The sequence below is a fragment of the Nannospalax galili genome, unplaced genomic scaffold, assembly GCF_000622305.1.
Source record: "Nannospalax galili isolate Female #2095 unplaced genomic scaffold, S.galili_v1.0 scaffold690, whole genome shotgun sequence".
Classification (NCBI taxonomy): domain Eukaryota; kingdom Metazoa; phylum Chordata; class Mammalia; order Rodentia; family Spalacidae; genus Nannospalax; species Nannospalax galili.
The window spans coordinates 2157177-2179144 of NW_008329288.1; positions in this window are offsets into that span (position 1 = coordinate 2157177).

Genomic DNA, 21968 nt, shown 5'->3' on the forward strand with positions numbered 1-21968 from the left:
ATCCTGATATACATAGTCTGAGTTTTCGTTAATCCACAACATCCCTTTGTCTTCTTTATCCGCACATCCCAATCCCTGTTTAAGTCTTTAACCAGCAGCATTCTCCCATCTACTTTCAAGGCATTTGTGTTCAACTGTGCACTCATTCCTTAATGCCTTTTCCTCTTCCCCTCTCATGGGCCTTTCTAGCTTCCAGATCTCTACAGACACTCCAAATCGAACCCACAAATCTAAGAATGCAAAGAAAGGATTAAAGATGGTAAATTTTAATTCTACAAAATTAATACACAAAATAGAAATAGCATAACACATTTCACTTGTAAGCAGAAGTTGTCAAGTTATATTAAAAACTAAGACCAACTATATACCATGCTCATAACATAAACCATCTGAAAAAGAGAGATATACATAAAATAAAACTTAAAGAAATAGAAAGGACACATAATGAAAAACTGATCTGAAATGAAAAAACAGTAGGGGCTGGAGAGATGGCTCAGAAGTTAAGAGCACTGACGGTTCTGGCAGAGGATCACCAGCACCCACATGGCAGCTAACAACTGTCTGTCCAAGGGAGCCAACACCTTCTGACCTCCGAGGGCATTGCACGACACAGGCACACTCACATACATGCAGGCAATACACTCATACACATAGAATAAAATTTAAAAATTAAAAGATTAAACAGTAAATGTAAAACTTTAGTAGGAAGACAGAATTGAAAACAAACAAAAAAGTACCGAGCCCCTCTGAGTCATGACAACAGTGGACCTGACCATGCACCTGGGGCTACACGAGCTTATCCTTCAGCATGCTACAGAAGCACGGGTAAAGCTACCAGTATAATTTCTTTATTTTGTCCTTCTCTGTGGGGTGTGTTGATTTTCAGGGACAAATATAGCTGCATTTTACTTTGACATGGATGCCCCAAATACTGAAGCTATAGATAATTCAGTTCCTGTGGGGAGGCATCCCCACAGCATGATGGTTCACCTACATTAGTCCACTTGATCTGCTGAAGTTATTGAGTTGAATGAATAAAATTTGCAATAATTCCATAAGAAATTATACCACCTGAATTTCAATGAAATAAAAACAACAAGATCTGGGAAAATAGGAACACCCGGGGCAACCAAGGTGACCCACACTTCAAATTACAGAGAAAGAAAGTAAGGATGAATTTTTACACCAAATCCCTGGACTGTTAGGTGCCAGAGTAAGGGCAGTGGTGATGCAGAGACCCATGCCAGATGCCAGTAATTGTAGTCTGGTCACACTAGAAGAGGGCATCCTTGAGAACTGGACAGGCAGAAGTTCACCAGATCTGTGGCTGGGTAGCCAAAATCAACCAGGGTACTTGCAGGTCATTAAAGGCTCAGGCTAACAACCAAAAAGTACCAGTGTTTTTAAAAAGCACAAACTGAAAACCAATGGAAATGTGGGGATAAATACTTTCATAATAATAATTATACTTGAAAACTTTTCCCTCAATAATTGCTAGAAAAAGTCCAGAAATACTACTACGTGAATTGAACATAAAAGGCAACGTGTTAAAAAATTTATGACACAGCAAAGTAGAAGTCATAGAAAAATTTTAATACTACCCCCAAAAAAGTCTCATCAAGGAATAAGAATCAATAAACTGATTTGAAAATCTCTATAAGACTATAAAGAATCTAAAATATCCAAAAATAGCTTTAAGAAATAAAGGAAGAAGATACACATTGTCTGATTTCAAAATTTTCTAAAAATAGGGGCTGGAGAGATGACTTAGCAGTTAGGAGCACTGGCTGCTTTTGCTTTCAATTCCCAGCACCCACATGGCAGCTAACAACCATCTGTAGCTCCAGTTCTGGGGGAATCTGGTGACCTCTTCTGACTTCCACAGGCATTACTTGACATGGGTGCACTTACACACATGCAGGCAGTACGGTCATACACATAAAATCAAAATAATAATTTTTTTACAAAAGTTTAAAAAACGAATTTCCTAAAATATATAATCATTTTAGTGTATAACATTTTGTCAACAGAAGAAAAAGCATATTTCTGAAAAAGACCTACATGAATATTGTTACTTGATATTAGACACAGAAGCCAAGATCATTCAAAGTAGAAATGATGGTGTTTCAAGCAAATTATAGAAAATAAGTTGGACATTCTTAGACAAAAATTAACTAAATAAATAAAAGATCATTGACCCCCTGTTTAAATGATATGCAAAATTTAACTCATATGTATTAGAGACCAAAATACAAAACATGAAATTAAAAATTAAGTAAATAATAATTATAATATTTATCTGATTATACCTGAAAGGTCATTGTCTTAGTCTATTTAGGACATAGTCTATTTACCTTTACATAGCTGAAGGTAAGGAAGTAAAAGGTGAAGGCCCAGCAGATTTTGTGGCCAGGTGAGGGCATTTTTTGGTTCCCACATGACTGTCTTATCTGTGTAAACACATGGAAGAACATATTGAGGAAGTCTTGTGTTTATTTCTCTAATAAGGGCATGAATCTCATTTGTGAGGGCTCTACCCTCATGACCTAATCACCTCCCAAAATCTCACCTCCGAACACCATCACACTGGAGACTAGATTTCAACATATCAGGGTTTAGAATTTAGGTAGAGCAAATATCCAGTTCATAGGACTCATAAGGGAAATTGGAGATGAAATATTAACTATGCCATAAAATAAACTTTTAATAAAAGTTATTTTAAAGTTAATAAATTAACTTTTCCTTCACTAAGTTGCTTTTGGTCAGGGTGTTTTATCACAGCAGCTGAATGAATCTAGAACAGATATTATTAATGCTAAAATCTGCTGCTATTTGGAGAACATTGTTAAATATCTGAAAAGTCACAGACTTGAAAAAAATTCACTCTATTATTAACAAAGAGATTGAATCCAAAATATGTGAACAATTTCTCCAGCTCAATGAATCTGTTGAAAAGATCAGAACATGATGTTCCATGAGTCTTAGGTGGAGAGGTTCCATTGTAGATATGTCAGTTAGGACTGGGTATCTCACAGGCACTTATTCTCTATGTTTGACCAGTTGTGGAACTCTGTAATAGTCTCCATCTGTTGCAAAAAGAAGCTTCTTTGATGAGTGGTGACAGGTATACATGTCTGTAAATATAAGAATACATATTTAGCATACAGAAAGAAATTATGTTTATCCAAGGATGTGACAGACATAGAGCTTTCTCTAGGATCTGTGGGCTCTCCAGCCATATGTATTTGACTATGGTTACAGTGCCACACCTGAGTTTCCTCCCACTGAGAGGACTTTAAGTCCAATTAGATAGCTGTTGGTTACCACCAAGATAAAAGTGCCACTACTGCACTGATAGATTGTTGTGTTGATTGTTTTTGTGGTTATTAAGCTTTAAGGCTGGGGTTGGACCATTGATTGATTTTCTCCCTTAGCAGCATACATAGTGTGGTGATTTGAATGAAAATGTCCCCCATAGGCTCCAAGTATTTAGACATTTTGTCCCCAGATGATGGTGCTGTTTTGGGAGGTTTTAGAAGGTGTGGCTATCCGGGAGGAAGCACGTGACTGGGGGTGCTTAAGCCTTGCTGGATTTCTAGTTGCTCTCTTGCTTCCTGTGCCTACATGATGATGTGAGAGCTTAGCTTCTGCTGCTCCTGCTCCAGCCACCTCCAGCCACCATGCCTCCCTGCTATGATGGACTGTACTTCCCCTGGAACTGTAAGCTCAAATAAACTCTTCTATAAATTGCTTTGGTCAGTGTTTCTATCACAGCAACAGAAAAGTGACTAATACATATAGCATCCTATGAAACTATGAGAGCTAGTCCAGGGAGGAGGCTTTCAGGTCAGTTCCAACTCCATTGCTCCAAATCCTGTGTCCAAAGCATGTCCTGTCTTCAGCAATAGGATCTTACTTTCAAGTTCTGGGAGGCAATCAAGGCCTGTAGCAATAGCCTGTGTGTTATTTTGAGAGTCTCTAGAACTACCCTGACCAATAACGCAAAGGGAATGTTCTCCTGTCTGGTCCTGTGTTTCTTGTAATATAACCTTAAGCTTTATACATGCACTCATGTACAGATATTGTATGTGTATTTTCAGTAGGCTTTTGAACTAATACATTTCCCTCTGAAACAGTGGAACGGGGGTAGAGAGAATACTAATGCATCTCTCAACTCTCACCAGTGAGAGGGAGATTAACACAGAAACCCACAGCTGACCAAAATGTAGAGAATAAGAGACTACAAAGTGTGTGTCCCTGGATAAGACTCCTATATTAAATCTCATCCACTCAGGGCTCAGGGACCATTGTGGAAGAGGGATGGAAAGATTGTCAGAGCCAGGGTTTGTAGATTACCACAAAGAAACAGTTTTCTAGGCTTCTGGGACCTTGCTCATATGAACTTACAGTAATGGTGACAACATTCATAAGACCCATGCAAACTCAGCCCAGACAAAAACCAAGCATATATCTGGGGAAAGAAGCCCCAACTTTAACTAAGGAACTATCAGCAGCTGATCATTGGTAAGTGAGAGAGAGTTGGTCTTCTTTAAGGAGTGACGCTAGATAGGCTGACCAGGCTCCAATAGATGAACTCACACTGAGGGACTGAGGGACATCAGGTGACACAAACTTGACTCGATAGCACCTAACATATAAGACAGGATGCATGAAATCTGGTGAGGGTGTAGATAGGGAAGGGTGAGTAAATATTATTATCTATGAAATGCACAAAAATTCAATAAAAATGTACATTGGGGAAAAAATCAGAGCAGATTCTTGGCTAAAAAGAAGATTCTGGGGACACATAAGCAAGTAAAAATGAGTTGAAAGTCATTGCACACTAGAGAAATTCAAATGGAAACCACTGACCATGTGGTTCAAAACAAAATACAAATATACAAACAACTGACAATGCCAAGTGCCTGCATGGAGATGAAACAACTTTCATTCTGTTCATGGGAATGTAATGTGATCAGCCTTTGGAGAGAGTCTGGCAGTTTCCTGTGAAGTTAATCACACATTGATCTTTGGACATATATCAATTTAAAAATGGGAAACCTACGACTACAGAAGCAGCTATGCATACTCCATTTGGTGGTACATGTGCCAATAAATTCGTACTAGATTGAAAATCACAGCTAATGCACCTGACCTACCAAACGTTATAATTGGACCTAGCTAACTTTAAATGTAACTAAACCAAATCAACCTACAGTTGGGAAATATCATGGAACTCAAAGATGTCTTTGATATATAGCAACCATGCAAGAGAACTACTGACTGGGATCTGAGGAGTCACTGCACATGCCCAGCATTCTGAAAGAGTCTCATAGTACTTACTGCTTTGTCATCCCTCTTCATCGTCAACCTGACTTGATTTAGAATTACCTAGTGTGTGTAGGTTACCTGTGTGTAGGAGTACCAGCATTCATCTCTCCCTGTTTCCTGACTGGACACAGTGATATCCAATTCACACTCCTGCCACCAAGACTTCTCAGCTACAGTGGAGTATATCCTATCAAACTTGATGCCAAACAAACAAACAAACAAACAAGCAAGCAACCTTTCTTCCTTCAGTTGCTTTTGTGAGGTATTTGATCATGGCATCATCACAGTTCATCACTGAGGGAGCCCAAGGTAGGAACTCAGGGCAAGAACCTGGAGGCAGGAGCTGAAGCACAGGCCATGGAGGAACACTGCTTACTGGCTTGCTCCCCTGGTCCATGCCCAGCTTGTTTTCTTATACAATATAGGACCACCCACTCAGGGGTGGCACTGCCCACATCACTCAACAAACAAGAAAATGCTCGCATAGACATGGCCACAGGCCAGTCCAAAGGAGACATTTCCCCAATGAGGCTCCATCCTCCCTGGTGTGTCAAGTTGCCAACTAAAGCTATCCAGTACAGGTCATATACCTGTAAAAACTAGAAATTTTAATGCAGGTAAATAATACTATAATTATCTGACTTTTATTCTTCTATTTGTGTGTGTGTATGTGTGTGTGTGTGTGTGTGTGTGTGTGTGTGTGTGTATGTGTGTGTATTGGTGTGAGCCATAGTGGGTGTATGGAATTCAGAGGATAACTTCAACTTAGTTCTTTCCTTCCTTTGTATGGGTCCTAAAGATTGAACTCAGGACATCAGTCTTAGCAGCAAGCATCTTTACCCACTGAGGAATTTACCCACTGGCCCCCTAATTATTTAAATTAAAAAACTGAGGGGTGATGAGATGACTCAGCTAATAAGGGTGCTGACTACCAAGCTCACCACCTGAGTTCAGTCATCCAAACTAGCATGGTGGAAGAAGAGCACTGACCCCCACAAGCTGACCTCTGACTTCCACACACTCACCCTGGTATGTGTACATCCACACACTTACAAATATCCAAAACAAACAAATAAATCTAAAACGTTAATCGAACACAATTTAAAAAACCATACAGAATTGATGAGAAAGTTTTTATAAGGCATACAATGCATTACAGAGCATCCAGGAGAAAATAGCAATACAGCAGAATAGGAACAACATTAAGATATAATACATAGGAAGCAGGGTACAGGGCTCAAGGAATGGCTCAAATGCTTGCTGGCATGCTGCAGGACCATGATTCAATGAACAGCACTGTAAAAGAGAGAAGTTACAATTATTTTGAATATTTGTCAGTTTATCTATGTGTTTAAATACATACAAACACATATCATGAACGCTTCATGATTCTGAAATTTTTGGAGTAATACACCTGAACATGTGAACACGCTGTATCACTGCACAGTAGGGTGTGATTTCTAGCAATGCTTCCTCTGGCCAGCATTGCCTGCATTTTCTAGGCTGACTATACAATCTACTGGGAAAACCACATAGACAAATTCTAAACAATAACAACTTCAAAAATACAGAATTTACTAAGAATAAAATTAAATGATAAAAAACTTTTAAAAAGATAATGAAATACAGTACACATATGTTCTCAAATGGACATAGAAGCTATGGTGGAATGCTTTGAGCTCTGTGATAGCTAATCTTAATCATTTGGATACATTCAGGATGTCTGGGACATTTATCAAGCACAGCTGTGGTTGTATCTGTGAAGACGTTTCCAGAGACTATTAATATGTGAGGTCTCTGACCAAATAAATGATCTGTCATTAATTCATTCAAAATTTGAACTCAATATTAAGGTATAGTAGAATTGGAGAAGAAAGCCTGATTGGAGGATGTAGGAATGTGTTTTGGGGGACTCTATCTTGTTGGTCCCACTCATCTATACTACCCTCATGCCATGAGTTGAACATCTCTGCTCCACTACATCCTCCCCACCATGATGGAGGAAAACTCTGAAGTCATGAGCAAAAGAAATCCTTTCTCCCTTATAATATTTTACTTAAGTCACATCAGTAAGAAACTACCCAACATATGCCCTAAATTCTATGGTAAGAATAAAGATGCTGGAGCCATTTTTTCCAGCCAGCCTGGCAGAAAAGTGTCACTAAACTGAAGCTTCATCAAATGTGGAGGAACTATCATATTCTTTCCTTGAGAACCAGTGCCTAATTTCGGTGTTTATCAGTCAGGACGTAGTTTTTGGAAAAAGATAGAATGAAGAGAGGGAGGGGAGGATGTGCGATATGTCAGGCAGTGCTGGAGGATCTGAGGAAGAAGGGGCACCAAGGGAAGCAGAGGCGATACATGGTGGGAATCAAGGGCCAAGTGAAGTGAGGCCGTGGGACTCACCTAAAGCAGAACAAGGCAAGAAAGGGCTAGGCTTCTAAAACCTGTTACAGAAAGATTTGTCGTGGCAACATTTATATTCATAATCCACATTTTGCTTTTTAAAGGATACATTGTGACACACATCAGCACAATCTTGGACCCCGTACTCCATCCTGCCATCTGAAGAGAAAGAAGGGCAAGAGACAAAACATAAATACTTGTAGGAGGACTCTGATTCAGAAAATGAGTCAGGCTCCCAAATGGAAGGTATACCAGCCACAATGAGATATCTAGGGTAACCTGTCTGAGCAATCATCCCTCAAATCATAATCTGACCAAGAGGCAGGCCTCCATTCCCAAATGCGCTGAGTGAATTTTAGGGTCCATTTCCTGTCATCCTTGAGTGAATTGTCATAGACGGCCCTGGGGGGGAGGGCTCAAACAGCTTTGTTTTTTCTGACTATAAACAAACCCACAAATTGTTGGGTTTGGGAGAGGTGAGGAGCAGGGAATAGGACCTAACTACCTTTAGAGGTGATCACTGCAACCTTTCTTCCCATACCTCTGCATAGTCTGTTGCTCTGACCAAAACCAGTGGCAGCCAGTACAAGACACAGTACTAGACACAGTACCAGACTCAGATGAGCTTTACCTGCTTTCAATAGGGGAACACATCTTCCCACACACTCTCTTTTTGCCCCCAGAACTGCAGAATGGGCTGCATCCCTCAAAGGCAAGCAGGATCACCATTAGACTTCCCATGACTCACATACCTTTAGAGACCATCCACAGCAAACACTGCTGACCATTTTTAGCCTCACAACAACTTTCAGTTTTCAAACAAACCCCAAAAGGATTGAGTAGTTCACACCGGACACATGTCAGAGCTGAAAAAACCCAAAAACAACTGAATGAGGTTTATTCAGGGCCCAGTCTCAAGCATCAGGCAGGAGATGAGATTGTGGTTCTGATCAACAAATAAGAAACAATATCTAGGGAAGTAGTTGGATGCTTGCTGATCTCACCCCTGTAGGGTGCCCATGATTGGGGAGAGTCAGAAAGTTGCCACCTCTCTCCCAAATCCTGAAAATGTACAAGGTTATGAAGAAGGTCAAAGCTGTAAAGCAGGGTGCCTGAGTCCACAACACAGGACTGGAAAAACCCTCCCATCTTCCCATTGCCACCCTGTGGTCAAGACCCTTCTTTGCCCTACTTCCAAATCACATGTATGCCCATGCACAAGTAAGCTGGGGAACTGAGAATGCTGGAGTATGATAGCAAACAGAGGAGGAGATGGAGGAGGAGAGAGAGAGGGGACAGAAGGAAGAACACCAGAACCAAGGAAAAGAGAAAGAGGAAAAGGGAAAAGTCCTATAGTGTTCACAGCAGAGGCAAGAAGAGAAAGGGTACGCAGAGGTATGGGAAGAAAGGTTGCAGTGATCACCTCTAAAAGAAGTCAGGACCTATTCCCTGCTCCTCACCTCTCCCAAACTTAACAATTTGTGGTAATCAGTATGTCTGCCACCAGTACCAGAATCTACCATCCACCATGATCTCACCTTGCAGGAAGTCCACCGGCAAGGAGAGACCCAGCAGGAGTAGTAGAATGTGCTTTCCCATTGCAGAGGGATCCTAGGACTAGGGAACAGCAGAAAGCAGGACAGAGAAAGACCCACTTTTATATAAGATCCCAGGCCAAGGACTGAGCAGATAGCCTGGGGGTAGCCCATATCCTACATACTTCTCTTGCTCTGCTCACCTCTAATGCTTTACCCAATGGACCAAGTACTTCTGGTTTCTTTTCCACATTTTTAAAAACAATCTTCAAATGGGAATTATAGCAGTGAGATACAAAGGATTTCTGAGATTAGGTAAGATTAGACTGGAGGGGTGCAGTACACTATCCCATGAATTTCTATGCAGAAGAAAACTACTTTGCTCCACATGCTATATCTAGATATTAAATCTCATGACTTGATGGAAACGGCTTATGTGTGTAGGTATGTGTTAGTTGCTCAATAAAGCACTAAAGATGAAACAGCAGATTCAGGTTTCACTTCCATGCGGGTTTCATCCTCTTGAGGCCAGGTAGAAAAAGAGGGAAAATTGTGGGGACATGTGAAGAAAAGCATGGGTCCTTCATCTTGGGTCTGGTTTCCCTGTCCTGTACCACTAATTAAGCAAAAACTGATTAGAGACAATATATGTCTTCCTAAAGGCATCTCAAAGAAGTGTCAAAGTGTATAAACAAACTGATTACTTAGGCCCAAAATTTATGCATAACTTTGAGTATATAACGTTGTCTTCACATATAGAAGTGGGTCATATCAATAAAAAAGTGAACAGAGAAAGCTTTGGATTAAATGAAATCATAGTTCAAATATATTTAACAGGCACCCAAAACCTACAGAATAAACATTCATCTTAGCAGCCATGGAACTTTTACTAAAATAGATCATGTATTAGGATATAAAGCATATATTACCAATTACAGGAAAATTAAAATATTTTTTGTATTCTTCCCAATCACAATGGAATAAATCTAGAAATAAGGGCAGGTATGAAAGCTCACCAGGTAAAGGCATTTGCAGCTAAGCATGACAATCTGAGTTTGATCCAAGCATCCAACATGGTAGAAGGAAAGAACTGAACAAGAAAGGAAAGAACAAGTTGTTTTCTGATCTCCACAGGTACAACATGGCATGGGCATGATCCACATGCCCTGCTCACTGTGCACACACACACAAAATTAATTTTCAAAAGACAAATCAACAACAAGGAAATCCTAGAGCATTAAACACACTATTGAATGATGAATGGCTCACTGAAGAAGTCAAGAAAAAATACCTGGAATCAAATTACAATGAAACCACAATATATCAAATCCTGGAACAAGATGAAAGCAGCCCCAAGAGGGAAGATTGTAGCTCTAAGTGCCAACATTTAAAAAATCAGACAGATCTTAAATACATAACTTAATGATAAACCTTAGGACCTTGGAAAATTAAGAACAGGTCAAACAGATCAGGGCAGAAATTAATGAATTGAAAAAGAAAAGTAATGCAAAGAATCACCAAGGCAGAGTTTCTTTAAAAGGATAAATAAGGTCAATAAACTCTTAAGGAAACTGAGGGGTGGGGGAGGAAGGGGGAGGAGGAGGAAAGCTAATGACAGGTATCAATGAAATTCAGAAAATTATTAAGACAAACCTTAGAAACATATAATCGACTAATTTGGAAAATCAAAAATAAATGAATGAATTTCTATCTAGAAATGACCTACTGAAATGAAACCAAGATGAAATGAATAATTTGAGTGTGTGTGTGTGTGTGTGTGTGTGTGTGAGTGTGTGTGGCATTGAGTATAAATGGTATAAAATAGTCAAATAGTATATAAAACCTCACAACTGAAAAATGTCTAAGCCCAGTTAGTTTGATTGGTGAATTTTTACCAGAGCTTCCAAGAACTAACACCAAAGCTTCTAAACTATTCCATAAAATAGTAAAGGAAAGAACACTACCAAATTCTTTTTACAAACATTACCTTAGTACCAAAACTAGATAAAAATACAACAGCCACACACAAAAAAACCAAAATTATACATCAATCTCATCAAAATATTTTTCTAAAATTTATTTTTACGAGTAAAAATTTTTGCAAGCATGAATGTGTGTGCACCTGGACAGGCCAGAAGAGGATGTGAAATCCATTGGAACTGGAATCATGGATGGTTTTGAGCTACCATAGATGGGTGGAGCTGTAAGATCCCTCATCCTCAAAAAGAACAGCAAGTGCTCTTAACCACTGAATCAACCCTCCAGCCACTCATCAAAGTACATGCAAATAGAATATAGGAATAAGGCAAAACATCAAAAGACCATTCTCCATGATCAAGTTGACTTTATTCTAGAGATGCAGAGATAGTTCCACATATGCAGGTTAACAAATGTAGGGCATATAAACAGATTCAAAGTCAGAAATCACATTATCATCTCAACAGATAGACAGAAAAGGCTTTGGAGAAAATCCAACATCCCCTCTGGCTTAAAGTTCTGAAGAAACAGGATAGAAGGAACATTTCTCAATATAATAAAGGTTGCATACACCAAACCTATAGTCAACTAAATGGAGGAAAGCTCAAAATATTTTCATCACAGTCAGGAACAACACAGGGCTGCTGGCTTTCACTTCTCTTTACTTAGTAGAGTACTGGAAGTCTTAACTAAAACAGTAAGACAGGGTGCTGGAGAGACAACCTAGCATAAACACACTGGCTGCTCTTGCAGAAGAACTGGGTTTGAATCCCAGCACCCACATGGTGACTAACAACCATCTGTAACTCCAGTGATCTGACACCCTCTTCCATCCTCCACAGGCATTGCATGACATGGGTGCACTTACATACATGCAAGCAATACACTTATACACATAAAATAAAAATAAATTTTAAAAATTAAAAAAACAGTAAGACAAGGTAAACAAATAAAAGGAATTCAAATATAAAAGAAGTCAAAGTACACTTATTTGTAAGCAATATGACTATACACATAAGAGAGCCTAAAGACTTCAGCAGAAAACTTTTAGAGCCAATAAACACTTAAAGGCACATAAAACATTAACACTCAAAGCTCTGTTGCCTTCCTGTATACCCATAACAAGCATTCTGAGAAAGGAATCCTGGAAACAAACCCACTCACAATTGCCATAAGAAAATAAAATACTTTGTAATAAATCTAATGAGTAAAGAGAAAGATCTCTGTAATGAAAACTTTAAAACAGTCAAGAGAAAAAATGAGAAGAAACTAGAAGATGGAAAGACCACTTGTGATCATGGATTGGAAGAGACAATGGGTGGAAATGGCTATTTTACCAAAAGTAATCTAGAGATTCAGTGCAATCCCCATGAAAATTCTAACTTCATTCTTCATAGAAGTTTAAAAACAATTTTAAAATCCTTTAAAGCCATTAAAGACCTCAGTTAGCCAAAGCTGTCCTAAGCAAAATAATGATAATGATAACAATAAAAAATAATCACCTAGAGGCATTATTTAACTGATCTCAAGGTATACTAGAGAGCCATAGTAACAAAACAGCACAGTCGTGACACAGAACACACATGTATATCAATAGAATATGACAGAAGATTTAAATATGTCCACCAGGTACAGCAGCATATTTTTTAACAAAAATACTGTTGCGCCAAATCCCCACCCCCACCCCTGTGCACTTTCTGGGATCCCGCGGCCATGTGGCCCTAAGATCCTAGTGCAGACTGACAAAATCAACATGATACATTCTGTTTGGGTTTTTGTCTAGTTTATGACGTCTGGGAAAGGATTACTTACAAAAGCATGATCGACCAGGGGCCCTGTTTTTACATCTTGGCTAAGCTTTGAGATTCCTGTTCACCAGCATGCCACCCACGGGCCATCAAAATGGTGACTTTCCCATGCTTTCTGATTTTTTCAGTGCTTCAATGTCTGTCCTTAGACCCTCCCCCTCATGAAATTGAAGCTGACTGATTGGGTGGGAGGAGTGACTGTCTTGGAGGACACACCTACCCAACACTCCACCCCTTCCTCCAGCTCTCACAATCTTTCAGCCAATCTTCCATAAAAATCCCTGAGCCTTGGAGGGGGTGACAGATGCAGGATGGTCTTTCTTTTATTGTGGCAAGATATTAAACTCCTGGGCCTCCCCATCATCCGTTTTCAAGGTGTGGTTATTGATCCATGTCAACAGTGTCTTCCCTATTAAAGAGACAAATGGAAAAAAGCAGATACATCTAAGCAAACATGGGTGTAAATACAAATGCCTAGAAGATACCCCAGCAGGTGTTCCATATTTATCGAATAGAATACTTTCAGGGTCCCTGCTGGGTCCTACAACCTTCCCTGACACAAGGGGATGGCCTGGTCTACAGCACCAGATGTGTGTTCCACCCCTAGGAGTGGGCCTTATACAATTAGAAATTTGTTAGTTGTATGTATGTTAGTCAAGTCATTATTGCACCAGCAGGCATTGTTTGGCATGTCAGTAGTGTGCAGCACACAGGGTCCATCACTGAGCAGAATCTCCCCCAACCATCCGCATAATGCCTTCTGACACTATGAAAGCCATCCATCCAGTGGCGTGGAGTTTTCGGCTTAATCTCAGCTCCATCTCTCCGTCTCTCCTTCTCCCATGCTCACATAATGCAGTATCTTCAGCAACATGGTCTTAATCAAACTTTTCTGATGTACAACTGACATTAGTGGCAATAGCCTTGGTTAATTTGAGGACCTCTAGGATCTCTCTGGCCAACAGCTCATGGGGGCAACCCACCTCTGATACTGTAATTTTTTATAACAGTTGTAAAGTTTTGGGAGCCTTTGTTTTTAATTTCATACAGGATTAGGCTGTTGTGGACTTTTCCCAACCATTGTGGTCAGTATCACTTGTGTCTTACCCAACAATAAAGCCCCCAAGAATCTTACAGCTAAGATTCTTCATCTCTTCAGGTGTACTTGATATCGTTCAAATGGGTTTCACATCTGTAAAACACTCAGAGGTTAACATTTATATTAAATCAAACATAGACAAGGTCTAACAGAGTATGGAAAGGCTTTATCCATTTGTATTAATTGTTTTCTCCATAGATCTCTGTTGGGTAGCACAGCATGGATAAGAAGCATTAAGTTGGTTAGTTCTTTACTATCTTTAGTTATTCCTTTGGCATCATTCTGCATTCTGGGGATTTTACATGGAGCCTCTGTATCTTTTTATCCTTGATACACTCATGGGTGCTGGCTCAAGTTGCCTGACCCTGAAACGGGCTAAGGAGGCAGAATTGTCCCTGATGCACCTGTTGGTTCCTCAAGTCAGGCAGGCCCTGGGTCTGCCTCCTGGCTTTAGTCAATTATGGTATCTCTCCATTGATCATAACTGGCTGCTGGAGGAGGCTCTGGTGGGACAAACTGCCTCCACCCCTAGCACAGCCTCTCTCAGAAAAGAAATGTATCTTGTTTAATCTTTGGGGTCGTTAACCATCCCTGGGGAAGTTTTTATTCCTTGTATGTCTTTTGTGAACTGTTCCTCAGGTTTTAAATCCTTCCAGAAATGCCTTAGTGCAGAATTTGGTTTTTTGTCAATGTTTTCTTTAGGAATTTGAGCTCAACATAAATCTTGCCACATTTGTCTTTGAGTAACCCAAACAGACCTCTTTTTCTGCCTTGTCTTTGTCTTTTATAGGTTGTTCTACATGTCTTACACACAGGTTTGAGTCACTTAGATCTGCCAAAGCCTCACTTACTTTATAAGGATTCTGTACCATTAAGGGACTTAGCAAAACCATTAATGCTCCATACCATTCTCGAGGTCCCTGTTGAATTAAGCTTTTTCTTATATCTCTGGTGAACACAGTCCTATCCGGCCTAGCAAACTGGGCATTTTACATTGCTTTTCTCATACCTAGCTCTCGCAGTAGCACCTGTCCTTCTTCTATGATCCTCCAGCTTTTGCTAATCATGGGAGTCTCCATTGGTGATGACCAAGTATCTTTAATGCCTTGCACAAACCATTCCATTAGGGACTGCCCCACCCCGCCCCGTATTGGCCTAGGTTAAACAGCCTATGTCCCAAAACCAGATGGGTGGTTATATAATTCAGCTGTGATGCTTCTGAAGGACTTAAACTTATATTATTTACTCCCATATCCACACGAGCCACACGGTAAGGAGCTCTTTCATTGCTTGTTTGAGAGTCTTCCCTAGTCCCAACAGCTAGGAGAATTTTCTGCTGGCTACAGTATTGTTAAGGCTTTTATTAGCACATTGAAACATGACTTTTTTCTCTTTTTGCATTAAAGGTTGAATCTGAGGGGCACATTTAGCTATTTTTATTTCTAGGTTGTTTCTTTTCTCATTATTTTTTCCCTGGGTCTTTTGGTGACTCTTGTATCACAGGTCTAATATGGGCTTTCTTTTCTCTCTCCCATGGTTTATTTGGGTTCTGAGGCTAAGACTGAATTTGCTAGTAACTTCTTAGTCTTTCCAGCCTCCCTTGGGGCTGTTGCCTGTGCCTTGGACAAGTCTTTTATTATTGCAAAGAAGTGGCCAAGCCACCTCAGCAATGATTTTTTTGCTTTGGATTTCCTTTTTGTTTCCAAGGCTTGTAATTTTTTTTCTAGGCTTTCCACAGTCCTTAAAGAATTTTCACACACAACAACAACAACAAAAAGAATTTTCACACATATGTGGCAGTTGCCCCCATTGCTTAAGCAACTGAGCTATTTTATACCATTTACAGGATGATGGCCATCTGGGGATTTTCTCCATTGACTCTGTCCCCATCTGCATAGGCAGCCTAATTTGAGTTACAAATTTTGCTTTCCATCACATAACCCATGTAACTGCCACTAACCCCATTAAGCATTTGGGGACTGCCCACATTCTCTCTTTCCCCAACTTTGCTTCAGCCATTTTCCATATTAAAGACATCGTCTTTCCAACAGCCTCCTATGGTTTGTCATATCCAGCCATACTATGATGATTTGTGTTGCCAAATCCTGCCCTCCAACCTGGGAGACCCTCACACTTCTGGGATCCCAGGGTCACGTGGTCCTAAGGTCCTAACACAGAGTGACAAAATCAACAGGATACATTCTATTAGGGTTTCAAACAGCAGCAGCTCCCCCGGCTCCCCAACAGGGACCTATGGACTTTGGATTTTCCAGCCTGAAAAAGGGAACTGAGCTGATAAGCACCTTGGCCTTTGAAGTCAAGGGAAGCAGACTCTTCTAAGAGGCAGCCTGCCTTTCCTCTGGTCTCCAAAGACAAGATAAGCAGATTCTGCCTGTTAACCAGAGATTTTAGGAGCTTTTTAGCACAGCAGCTTTTCCCTTAAGAGGACAAAAGAGTAAACACTTCCTGACCCAGATCCTGGCTGGCAGATGGAACGGAGCCAGGTTTACAAGCTCTGCTTTTCCTGCTTTCTCCCGCTTGATTTTTCCCAAAAAACTCTCCCCCCTGCACCCTGAAGCCCCTGTATATAAGCCCCAGCTCACAACCTGTGGGCTGACATTTTCCCTTCCCCAAGGGGAATGTGTCCCGTGCGAAATAAAGCTCTATCCTGCTGAGAGTTTTATCTGTGTCTTGGTGCCTCATTCTCCATTCACTCATTCTCTCGCAAATTTTTACCTATCAAATGGTGCCAAAACCTGGCTCTTACTTTGAGGGACCTCGCACGTAAAACATTGGGACTTGCTTGTCATTATTGGCCACTGCAAACATCACTGATTCGGCATTAAGGTACACTTCCACCATCTAGCTCTCTCCCTACTCCCGGTCCTTTTCTCTCTCTCTCTCCCTCTCTCTGTCTCCCCTTTCCCTTCACTACTCTCTGGCTCGCCTCCATTTCTCTTTTCATCTCCTTTCCAATCAAATTCGGTCACTCCCAGACCTTACTCAAGGCCACTGGACAGCACTGGTTTCCATGACTATTGAATTGCCCTGCACGGTTACTGTGCCTGCCCACGCCCACCTGAGAGTTGGACCTGCCTCCCTGTCACCCTCAAATCCTTTTCCCTACCTCAGCTCTCTCCCCTTCTTTGCTCCTGCCATCTTTTGCCTTCCCCTAACATCTCATCTTCCTTCTCGCCCCCCCCCCATTTACTGGCTACTCTGAGTTTCATCTAGGCCTTCTCCACTCCTGTTCCATCTTGGCCTGCTGGCCCACTACCTCCTTTCCTTGTACTTTGGCTCCATCTACTGGCTGGTCACACACCAGGTTGCAGAACCTCTCCTGCTCATTTTACTCCCTCAAAAGCATACCGGTATGTGGGAGGTTCCTCCCTGCCTTTGAATACAGGATGCTGTCTTCACTGGCAGGAACTCGCACAACACATGCTTATATTTCCCCTCCCCAGTGATTGTAGGACGCTGCCCTGGGGCTTTGGAAATTTAACTCGAATCCACAACAAAAAAAAGTATGCTTTTCTTTTGTTGCCTGGTTCTTCTCATTCTCGTTTTTACATGACCTAAGCCAAACCTTTCTCTTCCTGCTCTCTCCCCTGTCTCTTTCTCTCTCTCTTCCTTGTACACTACTCCTTCCCGCCCTGACTCCTGACCCCACCTCTGCTTCCTCAGGACAAAAGATCCTCTTTGCTCCCCTACCTGCCTGCTGAGGTCTTTATCTCCTCTTTGCTCTGCACTTAATCCATTGCTATGGGAATCAAGCACTCAAAGTCTCAAGGTCTCACGCCTCTGGCTTGTCATCTTAAATCCTTAAAACAACTAGGACTGTTAGGCACAATCAGGGAGAAATGCCTAAAATTCTCGTGCACCGCTTCCTGGCCTCAGTACAAAGTAGATAATAACTCTGTTTGGCCAAACACTGGAACCTTAAACCTCAATATTTTAAAAGATTTGGAAAACTTCTGCCAGTGTAATGGCAAGCAGTCTGAATTACCCTACAACCACACCTTTCTTGATCTCCATGTTAATCCCTCCCTCTGTGTCACATGTTCTTCCCATCAGGTTCTCCTGGCTAAAACAGTCTCACCAGATCCTGATCCTCCAGGGGCTTCTGCCCCTCTCCCTCCTCCCTACCCTTCCAATTTTGGTTTTGATCCTTCCATAGCTGATAACCTGCCCCCTATTAGAACTCAGCCCCAACCCCCCTCCCCTGCTCCTGAGGCTGAGGCACAGCCAAGTCTTCCCCCTGCCCTCCCATTACTATACCCTCCCTTGCCTTCTAGTCCAGGGGCCAGCCCGACTCACCTCCCTTCTCTGCCTCAAACTCCCTCTCCATGATCTTACCCCCCCTTCCTCAGCATTCTGAGTCCAACACGCACTCTCTTGATTTCCCTTTATTCAAGGAAATCCAAAATCTTAAACATCTCCTTACCAAATATTCCCTAGTCTCCCCGAGTCTCTGACTTCCACCTCAAATACCCCATTTCTGCCTCCTGTATCTGCTTCTACTTCGATTCCAGACCCCGCCTCAGATACATCTGCCCCTACATCCTCTCATGGACAGGACACCCCTCCCACCTCTCCCACTTCAGCTTCCTCCCAGGACTCCCTTTCTCCTTCTCTTCTGCCCCCTCCCAATCCCTCTCCCGTGTCAAGCCATACCCGCTCCCACACCCAGTCTCAGCTCCCTTCCCATGGCATCTTTCCTCTCATGGAGATGGCAGGCATGGACAGGGTTGTCAAAGTCCACGTGCCTTTCTCTTGGAGATCTATCTCAGCTCGAGCATAGAATAGGCTCTTTTTCTACTAATCCTACTCACTTCATACAAGAATTTAAATATATTACTAACAGCTATGATCTAACTTGGCATGATCTCTTTATGATTCTCCAGTCTACCCTCACCCCTGATGAGAGACATAGGTCTGGACAGCAGCACAGGAATATGCTAATGAACTTTATTCTGCTAACCAAGCTCACCTTATTGGTAGTGAGGCAGTTCCCCTTCAGGACCCTGGGTGGGATTACCAACCCCCACCAGAAGGTCAGGCAGGAACTTCCCCAGGTAGAGTAGCCAGGGACCACATGATCACTTGCCTCTTGACAAGTCTTCAGAGAGCTTCACCCCCTAAGGTAGTTAACTTTGAGAAGCTTAGGTTGATCACTCAGGGCTTTGCTGAAACCCAGCTCAGTTTATGGACAGACTCACTTATTCTCCTGTCCAGTATACCAAATAAGGCCCCGAGTCTGCAGAAGGACAGCTTATGCTTCACCCCCGCTTTATCTTACAATCAGCTCCAGATATTAGAAGGAAACTTAGGCACTTAGACAAGGGCCCTGAAACCCCCACAAGAGATCTGTTGGACACAGCATTTAGAGTATTTTATAACAAAGAGGAACAGGAGAAGGCAGACAAGCTTACCCTGTCCAAGCAAAAGTACCAGCTTATGGCTGCAGTCCTAAGGGCTCCTCCCAAGAACACTTCGAACACCAATGGAGCCCAACGACATCCACCAAGACCCTGCTTCAAGTGTGGATCGACTGGAGATTGGGTAAGGCAATGCCCTAACCCACAGCCACCACCCGGACCCTGTCCTTCTTGTGGGCAACAAGGTCACTGGAGAGTCGATTGTCCTTCTTTGCAATGCCACAGATGGCCACTCACCTCCTAGACCCAGCCTCATTTACAGGGTTCAGTGAATGACCTTCTAGGCCTGGCAGCTGAAGACTGACAATGCCCTGGCTTCTTGGCCCCCACCGCTTCTATGACTATCACAATGGAGGAGCCCAGGGTTTCAGCCATGGTGGCAGGTAAGATTATTAATTTCATTATTGACACTGGCATGTCATGGTCAGTTCTCCCTTCCTACTCTGGTAAAGTTTTTCCCTCACAGATCTCTGTGGTGGGGGTTGACAACCCCAAATCAACAGGACCCTTAGCCTGTGTATTCTGGAAGGTGCCTTTAAATCACTCCTTCCTGGTTATGCCCACCTGCCCAACTCCCCAGCTTGGCAGAGATCTCATGCAAAAGCTCTCCCTTTCTATTTCTCTCCCATTCTCCACACTCTTTCTCCTTTCCCCTGTACCTTCTCCTCCCCAAGCCAGATCTTGGCCCCTTCCCCTTACTGAAGTAAATCCCAAGGTCTGGGACACCTCAGACTCAGGACTGGCCTCTCATCACACTCCTATCCACATTTTCTTGAAGGACCCCTCCCTATTTCCCAGCAGATCCCAATACCCAATTGCACTCAAACACCGCTATGGACTTAAGCCCATAATTCAAAGGCTTATGAGAGCTAACCTCCTTAAACCCACTCACTCTCCATATAACACTCCCATTCTTCCAGTCCTCAAGCCTGATGGCTCTTATTGTCTGGTCCAGGATCTCTGGCTTATTAATTCAGCATTTATTCCCATTCACCCAGTCGTTCCCAACCCCTATACTCTCCTTTCTCATATCCCCTCTTCCACCACCCTCTTTTCTGTATTAGACCTTAAAGATGTTTTTTTTCTCAATACCCTTACACTCTGACTCTCACAACCTCTTTGCATTCACCTGGGAGGACCCTGACACTGGGATGTCTTCCCAACTAACCTGGACTGTCCTGCCCCAGGGGTTTCAAGATAGCCCTCACCTCTTTGGACAAGCTCTAGCCCAGGATTTAACTTCCCTAGACCTTAACCCCTCCACCATCCTGCAATATGTAGATGACCTAGTTCTTTGCTCCCCATCTCTCTCAGTCTCCAAAGCTCACACAAACTCCTTAACTTTCTGGGGGACAAGGGATATAGGGTATCTCCAGCTAAGGCACAGCTTTCTTTCCCTCAAGTCAAGTACTTGGGGTTCCTCCTCATACTACGTCCTGCCATTTAACTATAGATAGAACTAATTACCTGAGGTCTTTAAAGCCTCCCACAACCAAGGAGGAAATTCTATCCTTCCTAGGCATTGCAGGGTACCTGTGCACCTGGATTCCTAATTTTGCCCTCTTGGCAAAGCCGCTCTATGAAGCCTCTAAAGGAAGCTCCTCTGAGCCCCTTGACCCCTTAGGGCCTGTTACAGCTGCATTCCACACTATCCGGGAAGCCCTCTTAAAGGCACCAACTCTGGCTCTCCCCAACCTAGAATGCCCGTTTCTTCTCTACACGACTGAGAATAAGGGCCAGGCATTAGGGGTTTCGGGACAGATGAGGGGACCCACTTTTGCCCCAGTAGCTTATCTCTCTAAACAGCTGGATACCACCATCTGGGGGTGGCAACCTTGTCTCTGGGCTCTGGCAGCTGCAGCACTCCTGGCTCAGGAGGGACTGAAGCTTACTTTGGGCCAGACAATCTCTGTCCTTTCCCCCCACCGACTTAAGGATTTATTAAGTCATGCATCTCTTGCCAGTCTAGCTCCCTCTAAACTACAACTCTTTCATGTTACATTTCTTGAAAACCCCTCGCTCTCCCTTGATTCCTGCCCTCCTCTCAATCCAGCTTCCCTCCTTCCTTCCAGTGAGCCACTCACCCACTCATGCCTGGAAACTCTTCAGGAACTCTCCTATCAGGATCCCTTAATCTCTCCAGATCCCCTGCACCTGAAGGCTTGGGACACACACTGATCTCAACCCAGCATCATTCTCAAGAAATAGAGGACCTCAGACAGGAATTCACTTCAACAGTGGAAACTACAGCCCAGTCAATCCAGTTCCTACAACAACAATTATCCTCCCTAGCTGAAGTTGCACTCCAGAACAGGCGAGCCCTGGATCTATTAACTGCAGAAAAAGGGGGAACCTGTATTTTTTTGGGTGAAGA